Below are 14,911 nucleotides of genomic sequence, written 5' to 3'. Positions count from 1 at the left end.
TTTTTCAGAATTGTCATCTCATTAATGAATTGATTGTCCAGCAGGTGTTTTTTTGAAAAACTTATTGATCAATTAATGAGTGAAAACATAATCAAATCCTCAATAAAGGCACCTCCCCCCTCTCTGTATTAATAGATTTTACAATTTAATTTGAAATAATTCACAGATTAAAAGTTCAAAATCATTTTAAATTCTTCAATGTAATAACATACCAGAATCAAAATAGCCTCAAATACTAGTATGCTCTGAACAGGAATTTCATAATGTCTTTGGCTTCCTTGATTAATAAAATGATACTTGCAAAGATTGCTCTTCCCCCTAATTCCCCTAATTTTAATCAATCTATGGTGGAAAATACAGGCATCACCACACACACACTCCCTTTGCATCTGCAGAGTGACTGTTCATTTGGGTGGGATTTGTACAGGAGAATTTCCTGACAGTTGGGGATGCAAATACATGTGTTAGCCCCACCCCAAAAAAAATTGTACATGCAGGCAGTTCCTACCTAAGCTTACTCAGTCAGTGTACCCTCTAAGCTGAGTTACTGTGATATAGCTCACCGTTTTTTACCCTCAGGCTCACACATTTTTGTCTTAGCTCAGAAAAAAAGGCCTCAAGGCAAACTAGTTTATGCTGTTGCTCACAACTTTAATGCCAGCAGCTCATGAAGTAGAATTTTTGCTCACAAGACTCCACAGCTTAGAGGAAGTATTGCTCACAGTAAATATTTCTTTGTTCAGTGAAGCTCACTCTCAGGTAAGTTTGCCTAGGATCTTAGCATTAAGCAGAGTTTCCTCACATCCAAGAGGTCTTCCCAGCCATAGCTGCCAAATCAACAGTAGGGGAGAACAATTTGATCCAGCTCCTCTTGCCAGGTGTATATAAGACCTGAGCTGTTGCATTGCCCTTGGAATGGTTTGCAGCAATCAGGTGAAGGGTCCTAAAGGTAGCCAGAAGGAAAGGGATTGGGTTATATGTGTGGACTTTCATCCCCACCCTGACATCTGTTCTTGAGCAAGAAGGAAAGCTGGGAAACTCTGGGCTCTGTTTTGCAATGGTTGTGACACCCACCCAGATAAAGCTCCTCGGATCCAGATTCAGACAGGGGAAGATAGCCAGTCTGATTAGTGTTGATGGTCGGCGATGATGAAGAATGTATTTGAATTAAAGGAACCTGCATGGGTCGAGTCTTAGAGTCCTGTTGTGTGTGATCCAAGAAGAGGAGACTGAAGTTTAGGATGTGAGTCTCCAGGGGTGGAATTCTAGCAGGAGTTCCTTTGCATATTAGGCTGCACACCCCTGATGTAGCCAGTCCTCCAAGAGCTTACAAAAAAGAGCCTTGTAAGCTCTTGGAGGATTGGCTACATCAGGGGTGTGTGGCCTAATATGCAAAGGAGCTGATATGCAAAGAATTCCACTCCTGGGAGTCTCAATTTGAGAGACAGCAAGGGGGGTCCCTCCCCCTTTGAATTCCAGTTCCCATTTCAACTAGGAACTAGCTTAGCATCCTGACCAGTAGCTATATTCCTCAGGGGAAATGTGAGTGATAGCCTCTGGAAAACAATGAAAAGCAGGCCCAGCCTTAGCTGAAGCATAACCCTTTCCCCTAAAGGCTATCTGTTGGCTCCACTTCCTCACTAAGTTGTTATTCTCTTGCGTGAAATCTGTGCTTTCTCCTCTATGGCAAATTAGGAATGGGCGATTTTGAACTAGGAAATGACAGGCGATGAAAGGGTAAAAAGCCCTTTTGAACCCCGGCTTCCAGCGCTTCCTCCGCTGAACCTCGCAGCCTCCAACATCTGCTTTTCAAATCAAGGAAGTGTCTTTGCGGGAACACACAGTGCCGCTCATTCATTGCAAACCTTCAGTTTGGCCCTGGAGGCGCCTTAGAATAGGTGAGGATGCTGAACTCTCGCTTAAACCTCAACGGGCTGGCTGCTTTCCCGATTATCTCAGCACCGCGCAATTGTTTGCTTTGATCTTGTTTCACTGTCATCTTTCGGGGGGCACTGAGATGTACATTCGCCTTCCAGATAGCTGAATTCCCAAAGCGCTTGGAAAACCCTTGTGGGATGTTTATTCCTTTGTGTTTCCGGGTTGGAGGTTCCGGCTTTGTTTGGATTTTTTTTTCCCCGGTTAAAAGAAATTGCTCTGGTTAGCATGACGAAAGTGCTTCCCAGCTCGATTGTAATTTATAAATCTTCATTGCAGTATATATCATCTTGATTATAAAAAGGAAGGAAGGAAGGAAGGAAGGAAGGAAGGAAGGAAGGAAGGAAGGAAGGAAGGAAGGAAGGAAGGAAGGAAGGAAGGAAGGAAGGAAGGAAGGAAGGAAGGAAGGAAGGAAGGAAGGAAGGAAGGACAACATTGGTTTTGTTTGCAGGGACAAGCCCCAGCAATGAAAAGTTATGTAACTCTTATTATAGGCGATTGAAGGACTTCAGCACCCTGGCCAGCTCCCAACTGTTTGGCTCTTGGGCGCAGACCGTGGGCGGGGGGGGGGACAAAAACGCGCGGGAGGGAGCCCAGCCCCGCCCTCCCTGGCAAAAAGACATCTAAGAAAGAATGCGCCCCTCCCTCCCTCCTTTTGCTGGGGGGTGGTGAGGGGAGGGGGGGTTCGTTATTTATTCCCCTTAAAGCGCACGCTCCTGCTTGCAGTCAGGCGAGGAAAGGCAGGTATTATATACCGTAAGTGCCCTGGCAGACTTCAGCCGTGATGGAAGGAATCATAATTATTAGATCTGTTTCAGATTAAGGCTTCCCGACAAACAAAGGATTTAAATTACGGACCAGCGGCGCGTGCGTGTGTGGGTCTCTTTTCTTCTTTCTCGGTCTCCTTTGATTGGGATTCATTTTCCTGAAGATTAAAAAGTGGTTTTCAGTAAAATACCTAATAATAATAATAATAATAATAATAATAATAATAATAATAATAATAATAATAATAATAATAATAATAATAATAATAATAATAATTCCACCAGAAATTGTCCTGCGAGTGTGCTGCTTGAACCTTCATTTCAGTGGGGCTCGCATATATAATAGGTTGTCATAGCTGCGTTTGGCGGAATTATAATTCTTATCTTATTTCTTTAATTGGTTTCGGCTCAAGATTCAGTGTCGTTTTGTAGCGGGTTTTTTTTTTTAATGGATTCGGGATCTTTGGCGCTTCATCCTTACAGGTTTTGTTTGTTTGATTTTTAAAGAAAGCAAAACTGTAGAAAGAGATTGTTTTCTACAGCTTACTTGAGGAACCAAGTTAAGCCGAATTCTTTACGGGAATAGAATTCAGAAGTAATTTAAAAAAAAAAAAAAAAGTGTGAGCGATGGATTTGTTTATGAACAATGGGGGGTGGGGTGGATGGAGGTATCAAGAATGCAAGCCCAGGGTCCATGGGAGGACGTGACGCTGGGTGCTTAGCACGAAGTATCAACGCCCTTTTTGTGCTTCTTCAGCTGAGCAGAAAAGAAGGCGCTGCGCTCTCTGGCGAAATTTGCATGAGCTCCGCGGAAAAAAAACAGATTTTGCGATTTCCTTGCCCTGGTCCGCTTGTCGGACGACCTGGATGTACTCCATCCAGATACACTCCCGGCGTAATCGACCTGCCAAAGAGTAAAATTCGCATGGATTGAGGCACGCGATTGCTGCCCATACCACCACCACCACCACCCTGCAGCGGCTGCTACTGCTGCTGCCTTTTCGGAGAAGCAGGGAGGGGGGAGATTAGGGAATCATCCCGTCCTTACAGGAAAGAAACCGAGAGGGTATGAACCGCCTCCTGCTCTGTTAAGGAGTCTGTCCCTGCGTGGGATCCGGCAGCGGGCAGGCAGCGGCTCTCCAGCGTTCTCCATCCCATCTTGAGATCCGTTCCCTTGAGGACGGCGCGGGTAGATCCTGGGAGCTTCTGGCGGTGCCCAGCTTGTGTCTGGAAGGAAGGGGCACCTGAGCCAAGGGGCCTCTTCCAAACCGAGGTGCGCGTGAGAGAGAAACGAGAGGAAATGCGGCTCGCTCGGCGGGCGCCATGGAGGGGCAAGTTCTCCTCCCCGGGAAGCCCCCCCCCAGGTCGCCGGGAGAAGCGCTCGAGCGCATCTCCCGTTCCTTGCAAAGGGGCGCTGGATCGAGAGACCCCCCCCTCCCCACCCGATTTAGGCCTGGTTCGTTTCCCCGGGGCTGTGGCATCAGCGCAGGGGGACATCGCTCTGCTTTGACCGCGGCAGTCCCAGTCTCCGCTGGAGGGCTTGGTGGAGTCCAGCCAAGGACTTCCTATTTCCCCGGGTTCAATCCCTAGTCCTCTCTTCTTCTCGGGATTCCCCAGCGCGGCCAGGAGGCGCAGAGCGGGATATCCCCCTCGATCTAGACTGTTCGCTCGGGCCACCCCTCCCCGTCTCCCTTGCAGAAGCCTCCTGCCGCCGCGCGCCCCTGCCCCTGCCCCGGTTAACATCGGGAAGGTCCACCGGGGCGCAGTTGCAGCTGGGCCATCCAGACGCAGCGCGCCGCCTTCCCTCTTCGGCCACCGTCTTTGCGAATTCGCTCGGAGGGACAGTCGCCACCTTCGGCCAGCCTGTCCCCCCCTCCCCCCCCCCCTGCTCCTCTTCCCGCTGCAGTCTGCTGCAGCGCCGGTGAGTTTTTGATTACGGAGTCCCCCTTTTCACACCTTCTAAACAAAGGCAGGCGAGGGCACAAGAGCGCCGAATCAACACGCAGTCATTAGCGGGAGGCTGGAGAGACAGAAGGGGGGAGAGGGGCGATCCCCCCTCCCCCCCACACCCCTCCCCTAGCGAGCTTCAAGCAGGCTCCAGACGTTCCAAGGGCGATTCAGCTGACACGCCCGAAGGGGAGGGGCGCGCCCAGAAGACTCCCTTTGGGATGGAAGGGGAGCTGTGGGGACTTGCGCTTCAACCAAGGAGGCATACGAAAAAGGGTCGTCCCGGGGATTCTGCCAGAGGACCCTTCCATATATCTTGCAGCCCGGGCACTTGTTTCTCTGGTGCCAGTCTTAAGAGAGAGGAGCGTGCTTCTGAGCATACGCAGAGTGCCTTTAAAGCATCTTCCTTGATGCAAAATGGAATAATTTGCTTGTTCGAGTTTTATATATATTTATATGGATTTCGGTGTTTTATCGCACTTTCAGCACTTTCGATGTGAAGTTTTAAAACATTTTTTTTAAAAAAAAAAAAATTCTGCCCACTGTACACCGCCTGGGGAATCATAATGCTTGGGAGGCGGTATATATACGGACAGGGCGCTACCCAGTCAACTGGATTCACAAGCCGACTCGAGCTCATTGTCTTGTTTTTTTGGAACGAAGTACTTCTGATAGTTTAGGCTGAAGAAACCTTCTGAAGGGGAGGCGCCATTTCAGAGTGAGGGAGGGAAAGAGGGCTTTCAAGACGCTCAAGTTTCAGTCCCCCACTTTTAGTTCATATTCAGGTTTCAGTTACAGAAGTCAAAACCCTTCTAAGGCACACTCGATGTGTCCATAACCAAGAGATTGGAAACTTGGCCATTCCCTTGCAGCAACAGCGTCAACGCCCCAAAGTCAATGGTCTAGGCCAGCCCGATGAGATCTCGTCTGATCTCGGAAACTGAAGCAGGGCCGGCCTTGGGCTGGACTCGGACGGGAGAGGGGACCCGGGTTGCCGGGCAGAGGCAGGCGATGGAGAACCACCTCCGCCGGTCCCTGAACACTGAAAACCCTCCAAGGTCGCCATATATCGGCTGCGGCTTGACGACGCATTTCACACACAAGACACAACACGTTGTCAACAATCAAAGAGGTTTGTGTGCTTGATGTGCACTGATGGAACACCGACCCATTGAGTCGCTTCTCATCATCACCCGCTGGTAATTTGGAGCGATTTCGAAAAACCAAACCGGATCCCTGCTTTTGGAGGGAGAGCGGCCCGCCGATATGGAGGGGCTCTTCCGACACTTCCTGAGTCCGGGAGTTCTGTTGGCCTCTCATTTTTGTCATGCATGATCCGGAAACCCCGAATGTCCCTTAGACAGAGGAAGAGAAGGTCCCTGTGAAAGGCTTTCCTTTATCTTCCCCCCCCCCCCGCAACAATGGCCATCCTGTCTTCACGCTGTTCTCTGGGGTCCCATCCAGTGGTCCCTCTAAACTGCAGAATCTTATGGCCAAAAATTCTACTTTGTGAGCTGCTGGCATTAAAGTTGTGAGCTCCTGCATAAACTATTGTGCTCTGGGGCCATTTTTCCTGAGCTAAGACCAAAATGTGTGAGCTGGAGGCTAAAAGGCTGTGCGTTAAGTCGGCTTGGAGGGAACACCGGTCCCATACAGACTAGACCTAGCTCTTTGAAGGGGGAAGCGATGGGCTTGGTGTCCCTGAGCCATTTCAGTGGGGTGTGTGGGAAGGGTTAATGAAGTCTGCGGGGCCTGGTGTGTCCCGGTGCCACCCCCTAGCAGAGCTCCTATCGCCTGCCTGAGCACATCTCTGTTTAGGACGGCTCTGCTAATTCTGCCTTCAACGAATTAGAGGGTCGCCAGGGAGGCGGAAACTTCAGTTAAAGGCTCCTTCGTGGCAACCTCAGAACAGAGCTGATCGGTCCGCCCACGTTTCCCCACAAGCGCGGCAGCCCCGAAGCACCCAGGATCGGACCCCATCCGCGAATAATGATTTATGATCCCTGATCAAAGAAGCGCTCTACCGGAGACTGGGCAGTTTCGACACGCGAGAGAGAGGAGGCGAGCCCCCTTTGCGGGGGGAGGGGGGCTGTGCTTGGGGAGGAGGGCGGCGGCTGGCCAGCCCAAAGGGGGAAGGCGGGCCGATCCGGAGATTCGAATTCAGGTCTGTCTCGGTAACCCTGCCTCGTAGACTCCAGACCGTTTAATACGGAACAATTCATCCTGACGAAAATCGGTTTGGTAGAAGCCCACACTTTTTAGCAGGTTTGCGGGTAAAATTGGGGTTTTAAAGACACTTTAATGAATGCCAACAGGGAGCTTGGGCGGGGCAATTATTCCGGAATAAATGATACAGAGTAAAAGGGTGTGAGGACTTTCTATGGGGTGTGCTTCGCTCTGACCCCAGGGGGAACTGATGACGCCTACAGACTGTTGTTCATCTTTTGAGTCCCACGGGCTATGGCGCATCTTCTCGTTCATATTGAAAGTATCTCGTTCACACGTCGAACCAGAACCCGTTTTCCCCGGTAGAGTCCGTGAAGTGAGTCTAAAGGAAAAGAGTGTCTCTGAACATACGAAGAATACCTTCCTCCCCCTTACCATTTATCCCAGATGGAGCCTTTGCAACAGAGCTCCCACGTGTTGTTTGTTTGCTTGTTTTGTTGTCAGGGTCAGCGGGCGTAGCTTCCGGTGCAAAAGCAAATACATTTATTTAAATGTAAGTTCACTGACTTAAAGGGAAATCATTCTTACGTGGTTCCTCTTTATTTTTTTTTTTGCAGGTACAAAGAGTTTCGTTTTCAAAGCATGGCATGAAAAACACACCGGAAGGGGAGAGGATGTGGGAGGAGGCAGGCGAATCCGTTGGCCACTTCAGGTCCACAGTGCACCGCGTTCCATGCACAAGTTCTCCAGGCGTGGTCGACTCACGTCCAGGTTGTCCTGCTTCCAACTTCAGGTTGGTTTTGTCATGGCTCAGGGCTTCCCAAAAACCTTTCTCTTCATTCCGCCGCCCCCGCCCCGTGCCGTGGAAATGTAAATGTCACCCAGAAGAGCCTAGTCGGACTTCTTTTTGACCTCCTTTTAAAACGTGCATCATCGCCTAGCCACTCACTCACCTGCAGTCGAATACGGGACAGCCTAGACAGCGAAGGGCCACTGGAGAACTAACCCACGCTGACTAGGCATCCAAAAATCTGGAATAAACAGCCGTTTTCTGCTTTCCAATTCATAATGACAAAGACGGATCATTATCCGGTCACGGGAGCGTGGGAAACCAGCCCGCCTTTTTACCTCTCTCCTGATAGTGTGGCTGAACGCATACATTGGTTAAGCTAAGTGATTTGGAGAAGCAGGCGAGTCTAGAACCCCTGGCTCTCCCGATCCATTCGGCAGAAGACTGGATTCACTGGGTTAGACTCCGGGGAATGGATCGTCTTTTCGTTCGACACGTTCATGCCCATCCCTTGATTTTTCCAGCATTTGACAACAGGCAACAGAACTAACTAGTGAGCTGAGTTCTCTAGATGGGAATCGTATTTGAGACGATGTTAAGTCTCTCCTCCCCCCCTCCCCCAACACGATTATTTAAACTGATAATCCCTAATGTGCTATCTCATACTACAGATGAAGCGGGAAGGGGGTCAGTGCTCTTAGGTGCCTGTTTTAAAAGCTTCCCTGCATGTAGTAAGCTAGTGCATCAGCGAGCAGCCATGTCCCTGGAAAGCTTATTTCTGACACGCAGGGAGTTCCAACGTGAGAAGGGTTTAACCATTTCCCCCCACCCACACTGACACAAACCGAGAAGAGCACTCTGAAATGGGAAGAAGTACAGGGTTCTGTCTGCTCTGCCCACCATCTCAATGTGCACCGGGAAGGCCCCTGGTCTACACGCTCAGCCAAAGGAGGTGGGGATGACTCAGGAGGCAATAGAATAGATTGTACCATTTGAGAATGAAGGTGGGGGAGAATGAAACTTCTTTAAAGTTTACTGCCTTTTTAAAAAAAAAATCGTGCAAATGTAAAATTAATGCACCATGAATTGGGCTGCAAACTAACATGTCTCCCTGGAGGGGAGTTTTACTTGCAAGTAGTCATTCCAGGGGAGGGACATTATGGAACGCTATCCCTCCTGTATCCCGAAATAGCAAGGTCCATTCGGCCCTCCCCACCCCCCAAGCCGCAGGGAAGGGCTTTCCGGTATTGGAATCGTGGTAGCTTTTTCCCCACATGCCAATTACCCGGGACAGTGAAAAGTCAGCGGGCCACTCCCGGCGCCGCGCGCCGCAGTCCTTCCCCTCCTCTTCGGAGCCAAGCCAACCGTCGATCAAAAAGAGATCAGTCTCGATTTTATTGGTAGAAGCCTTCCAGCCCACCCACCCCCACCCACCCCCAGTGTTTTTACCCCGCACGTCGTGTGAATGCGCAGCCAGCCGCTGCGGGGTAAGAGTTGCGCTGCTCCTCTCTCAGCCTCGCGCCCGGGGTCTTCCTCAGTCCTCTCTTCCCCTCCGACAGCGTCTCTCAGGCCGCCAAAGGGCAGCTTCTCAGGCGTTCGCGTCTCCCACCTTCCTTCGAATCCAACTGCGCCGAGGTCTGCGCCTCTTGGAGAGAAGAGAGGGAGGGGGGAAGGAAGGAAGGATTTGGGAGGGAGGGAGGGAGGGGCGGGGTGGGAGGGGGAGGGACAGAGAAGAGACGCCGTGAGGTCCTGCGTTGCACAACAATCCCCTGCTCACCGGCCGGCTTGATTTGCCTGGGGAGCAAAGCGCCGCTTTAATGGCACTGTTAATTTGCCGCGTTGCCCAAAGGCGCACGCCAGCCCCTCACCGGCACCCACCCAACTTCCACCACATTCTCCAGTAAGAAGGTCCCGAAGAAAAGATCGGAATCCGAAGGCAGTGGATCGAGGCCAGCAGCCCAGATGCGGGTGGGTCAGCGCTCCACACCGTGGAGAGAGAGAAAGGTCAGCTTTCCTCGAAGCAGAGCCAGAGAAAGAACAAAAGCAAACGGTGCCCCCGTTAGTGGGGAGAAGGAAAATCTGAGCGGTTGCCCCCAGCTCTGTGGCTGGATCCCAGGGCTCACAGACCTCCAAGGCATAGGTTTTCACTTGAAATTACGCCCCCCCCCCCGAAAAAAATGTGTTTATTTTAGACGGATAAATCTGGTGGGGCTTCCCGCTGCATCCTTGCGCAGGAATACTAAACCAACTGCAAATCTACGATTTTGAAGTAACCAGCTCTGAAATCCACGGGATTTCCTTCCATTTAGGAAAGGGACGTCTAGCTCTCTTGTTTGCTGCCTGCATTAACATCCCTCCGGTTAGTCTCCCTTGTTTTCTGATCCACCTGATTTCTTCACCAGCCTCTTATGTCCCGGTTTGTTTTGTTAGCCAGGCGGCCCCGCACACCAGTCCAGAGGCGCAAAAGCACGTCTTGATTTTGGTGGGGGGAGGTGGAACTGAAAGATGAACCGGCCAAAGCGCTGCCTTTTCCCCTCTTGGGCACGGAAGAAAGAAAGAAAGAAAGAAAGAAAGAAAGAAAGAAAGAAAGAAAGAAAGAAAGAAAGAAAGAAAGAAAGAAAGAAAGAAAGAAAGAAAGAAAGAAAGAAAGAAAGAAAGAAAGAAAGAAAGAAAGAAAGAAAGAAAGAAAGAAAAACATGTGAAGAAGAAAGGTCATCTGCGGTCAGACTTGTCTGAGTGCATTCACACATGCGAGTCACCTGGGCTGTGGAGCCCTCGAGGGAGGAACGTGTATGTGTGAATTGCGCTAAGCCTCTACTGAGCTTTTGCGTGCGGCGGATATTTTATGATAATATACGGTTAAAACTCGGCAAAGGCCATGTTCTTTGTTGGTCCCGGCTCCCTGAGGACTCCTGATTTACTGCTTCGAGAACGGAAGGGAGCAGGAACGTATTCCTTGAAAGGCGATCGCCTTTGGAATGCGCTCCTTTGGTTCCGGGGCACAATCCAGGGGAAACTTCTCCTGCGCCAGATCCCCTTGGAAGGAATGGGTCTCACGTCCTCTGGGCAGGAAATCCATGTCTTTCAATGGGGCTTCCGCACGAGTCCTTCCCTTGCCCTAAGCGTGGAAATGGAATATTATCCGGTCGCCTTCGAGTAGTTTGCTGGGCTTGTGCGCCCCAAGGAGCCGGTGGGCTTTCTCCGGGTTGTGTTTGACTTGCGTCTTTCCTGTTCTCCTTTCCAGGGCCCTCTTCCCAGCTGCCTGGCCTGCTGCAACACCGCCCCCCCCCGCCCACATCCCTACCCCCACCCCCTTTTAACCTTGGTATTCATTTCGGACGGCTCTTCTGAAATGCGCTTGTAATGCATTCAGACGCTGCTGGACTTTTTGTACCGTGGGTTATATTTACACCCAAAACAAAATAATTACACTTTTGTTGGAGAGAGAAAGCTGGTAACACTCGCGCAGTGGTACACCAGTACAATTTTTCACGGCTGACTGAAATCAAAGGGAGGCAGTAATGAATCCGGCGACCAATTTAAATTTACAATTTGTAACGCAGCCATTCAGAAAGAGCCCGTAACCCCGCCAGAAGACCCGTGCTGGGCTCGGAGCGGTTGTTTAATGTTAAAAAAAAAATTCTCCCCCCCCCCCATTCTCTTCCCCCACACAGCCTTTCTTTCTTCCTTTCTTTTTCCCCCCCAAAGGGAAGGAGGAAGATTTTAATGAGGAAAATCAAAAGTGCTCCTCGCGCGCGCGCGCACACCCCAGCTCCCCTCCGCGCGCGCACATAAAGACTCCAAGCGGCTCTTGCTAAAGTTGGTAACCACTTCTGGGAGGAGGAAGGGAGGCTCTGTTCCAAAGAGGGTGGGAAGGAGAGCCCGCGAGAAAAAAGGAATCAAGGGCACGATCCAGCCAAGGCCGATTGCACGTATTTCCTTTGGTCGTGAACAGTCCTGAAATCAACCAGCCCTTCCTTTCCTGAGGTGTTAAGCAGGAGTCGAAGAAAGGCCTGGAAGCCAATCCAAAAAAACAAGGCATTTCGAGGGCTTCGTTTCTGGCTGGATGCTGACCCTACCTTTCCCCTCGTTGGATTTTGGACACAGAACAGCCAAGCTGCTTGGAGATGACAGTTTCCCCCTCCCCCTCTAATTCCCCCTCCCCCACGGCCTTAATTTTTTTTCATACACTGCTAGGTTGGCTGGGGGTGGGGGGAATAATTTGGAATCTCAACAAACGGGTAGCAATCCGAACAGATAGGTAATTAATTACAAAACTCAAGGGGGAATATGCAAAGTGCGCCTTACAAATTCTACAGAGCTTAACTGATTGAAACAGATGATTATCTTGTTTGTCTTTTCTCTGTTTCCTTTATCCCTCCGCCGTCTGTTGCGCTGTAATGTTGATACACTTTACTCTTCAAAGGGGATTTTTATATAGTAAATTCTGTCAACCGAGCGCCTTTCATGGCTGTCCCCGCCCAGCGCCAAGCGCGCCCGCGCTTTATGAGCGACGTAGGCAGAGAGAGCGAGAGGCAGCCTTAGCGGTTCCCTCCATAGCCATCTGCTCCGGCGCTCGGGACCCCGGAATAGGCCTAGCAGGGGAGGGCAGGGAGGGGGGGGAGCAGAGGGCTAAAAGGGGGGGAGTGGATGCAGTGGGGGGGGGTGGATGCAAAAGGCCTCTTCCCCTCCCCCTCGCTTCCTGGTGCATGGAAAACTTGGGGGGGGATATATTCAGCTGAGAGAAGAAATTGGGGGGGGGGGGATGGAAGAGGTATCTTCTGTTTCCAGATGCGGTGGGGGGTGTAGAATATTCTGGGAATCGCCAGTTCAGAAGCATGCCCGTTGGTGCGTTAGTTTCCTTGGAGGAGTTCGAGATCACTGAAATGGAGGGCAGATCTAGAGGGAGGACAAGATTTGGGTTGGGGGGCCAGAGAAAAGATGTCCACATTCGCTCCGGAGGAGAGTGGTTGGGCGGATTGGATTTAATATGGGCGGTAACGCAGGTACATCCTATTCAAGCTACCTAAAGCTGGACCAGTTCGAGAAGAGTCGGTGGGGAAAGCGGGAAGAGTCGGTGGGGAAACCGGGAAGAGTCGGTGGGGAAAGGAAGGTCCTTTTTTTGCCCATTGGCCATTTACTGGATATCAGTAAATGATTATGTGGCTAAGCAAATTTAAGCCGTTGGATGGAACTGGATATTACAGGCCATGGCATAGCTAGTCGCCCACCGGGTGTGTGTGCAGATACAATTTCCCAAAGGTTACTGCGGTAAGTAACACCGGCGGGGAGTCTATCGAAGTAGGCTATTCATAACAGTGAGGAAGGAGATGGCTGAGCGGCTATCGGTGTGTAGGACGACGACAGGATCTACCCTTCTTAGGTCTGCATAGGTAGAATTCTGCACTGGGCAAGAATTCTGTACAAAACTTCTGGGTACAAAACTGAGAGCTGGGAAGTTACTTGAAGGTTCGGGGCTGGTTTAAATTCGCGTAGCAGGAGCGTCACACATATTCTTGTGCACCGGTACACAACACGCTCGACTGTGGTGCCTGGCATAGATCGCCAGGTATTCGGCACCGAAGGAATACAACAGAGGCACGCAAATTATCCATTGTGTCGTCCCGCGTGTCCCATCACTAGCTTCTTCTTTTGTCTGGGGGGTGGGTGGGTGGGTGTGAAAAAAGAGAGGAAAGGGGAGCCAGAAGACGTTTCTTTCAGAAACTAACCGTCTTCTTCCCTAAAATACATTTACCTAGAAGTCAGTTGATTTCCTTTTAGCCAGTGAAAATACAAGAAATTGCGGTCGTTTACGTAAGTATGTAAACGCGTTTCAGTATAATCTACGCACAATTACTCTAGTCTAAACCCGTAGATTTTAGTGGGTTTAGACTGAAGTGACTGTATAGGAGTCTTATGTGTCTGGAACGGACGAAATGTTTTCTTTTTCGGGGAGTTGAGCACCAACTTCTCACGTTTTTCCCCACAAGTCTATTGTCCCCTCTTCCCGCATGGACCGCTTCTTCTCCCTTAGGTTTGAGACAGAAAATTTCCTGCCCTCGGTCAGCTGAAACCCGGAGTCAATCCAGAGAGGCAGAGAAAATTCAGCCCACCTTCAAATGCACCCACGTCTAGCTGGGGCCACGTCGATGGATATGTTTTATAGACAAGATATTGGAGTTTACAAAGGATAGGTAATAAAGCTTGAAATAAATACGCATTTTTAGACGAGAGTATAACAAGAAGAATCCTTTCTCTGAACTGCGGACAAACTTTTCCTTTTCAAAGTGCAGAGGGCTTTCCCCGCTATATAAACACATTTGACAAAGAAATTCACAACGTTAAATAGAAAGGCATGCGCGCGTGTGTGTGCACACAGAGAGAGAATAAATCAACTGGCCAGCCAGTTAAAGCCAAATACGTTGATTTAAATCGCATTGGCTCCACGGTGGTACGCCTTTTTTCTTGGACAGCGAAGTGTTTGATTAAAACCAGTGGTACCCTACACAAGTATTGCTAAATAAATAGGTTTAGGGTTCAGATTCTGGGTCAATAACACACACACTCACATGCGTACACATCCCAGATATACTGAGATGTCTGGAGTATAATTCAAAACCTAAAGTGCTGTAGGCATTCCATCTGGATCGGCTCTATTGCAATATATTATATATTGCAATATATATATCCCCTCCTTTGTTTCCGACAGATTCTGCCGGGATGCGGTCCAGAAAGAGAGGCCACCTGAGCTGTGCCATCCTCCCTTCGCTCCCACCAGCCCATCCCGGCGCCCGGACGTGCTTAACAAGCTCTGGCCGGCTGTTTCCCCCCTATATGGAGAGATCGTCTTAGAAAGCAGAGCCCTGCGATTTCTCTCCTGTGCCGTTGCCGGGCTGGTCCCACGCAGCACCCTCTTGGCTCCTAGCTGGGTCTGGAGACTGACCACCCGGCCAGTGAAGTTTGGTTTGTTCTCTCCCACCCCCACGTCCATCCAGGCACCCAGACCATCAGCTTTCTAAGTCTCCCTGGGAAGGGGGCGAAACTTCTCTTGTCTCTGTTTGGGATTCTAGCGGGTCCCGTTCACCTCCGGGGAAGTTTTGTTGTTTCCTCTGGGGGGAGGAACATCTGGGCGCGCGAGAGGATTTGTTCGTGGGCTGCTAGGGTAAAAAATGGCAGCCACGGGGACTCCACCAGGCCTCTGGCGAGGGGAGGAGGGACCTTTATTTGGGCTTCTCCGGTGACTTTTGGGAAGCTCTTCCTCTGGGCTCCCACCCCCTCCCCGCTGCTCCTTCCAATGTTGTCGTAC

The sequence above is a fragment of the Heteronotia binoei genome, chromosome 11 (genome assembly GCF_032191835.1).
Source record: "Heteronotia binoei isolate CCM8104 ecotype False Entrance Well chromosome 11, APGP_CSIRO_Hbin_v1, whole genome shotgun sequence".
NCBI lineage: Eukaryota > Metazoa > Chordata > Lepidosauria > Squamata > Gekkonidae > Heteronotia > Heteronotia binoei.
The sequence above is the reverse complement of the archived record's forward strand: the minus strand, read 5'-3'. Positions refer to the sequence as shown.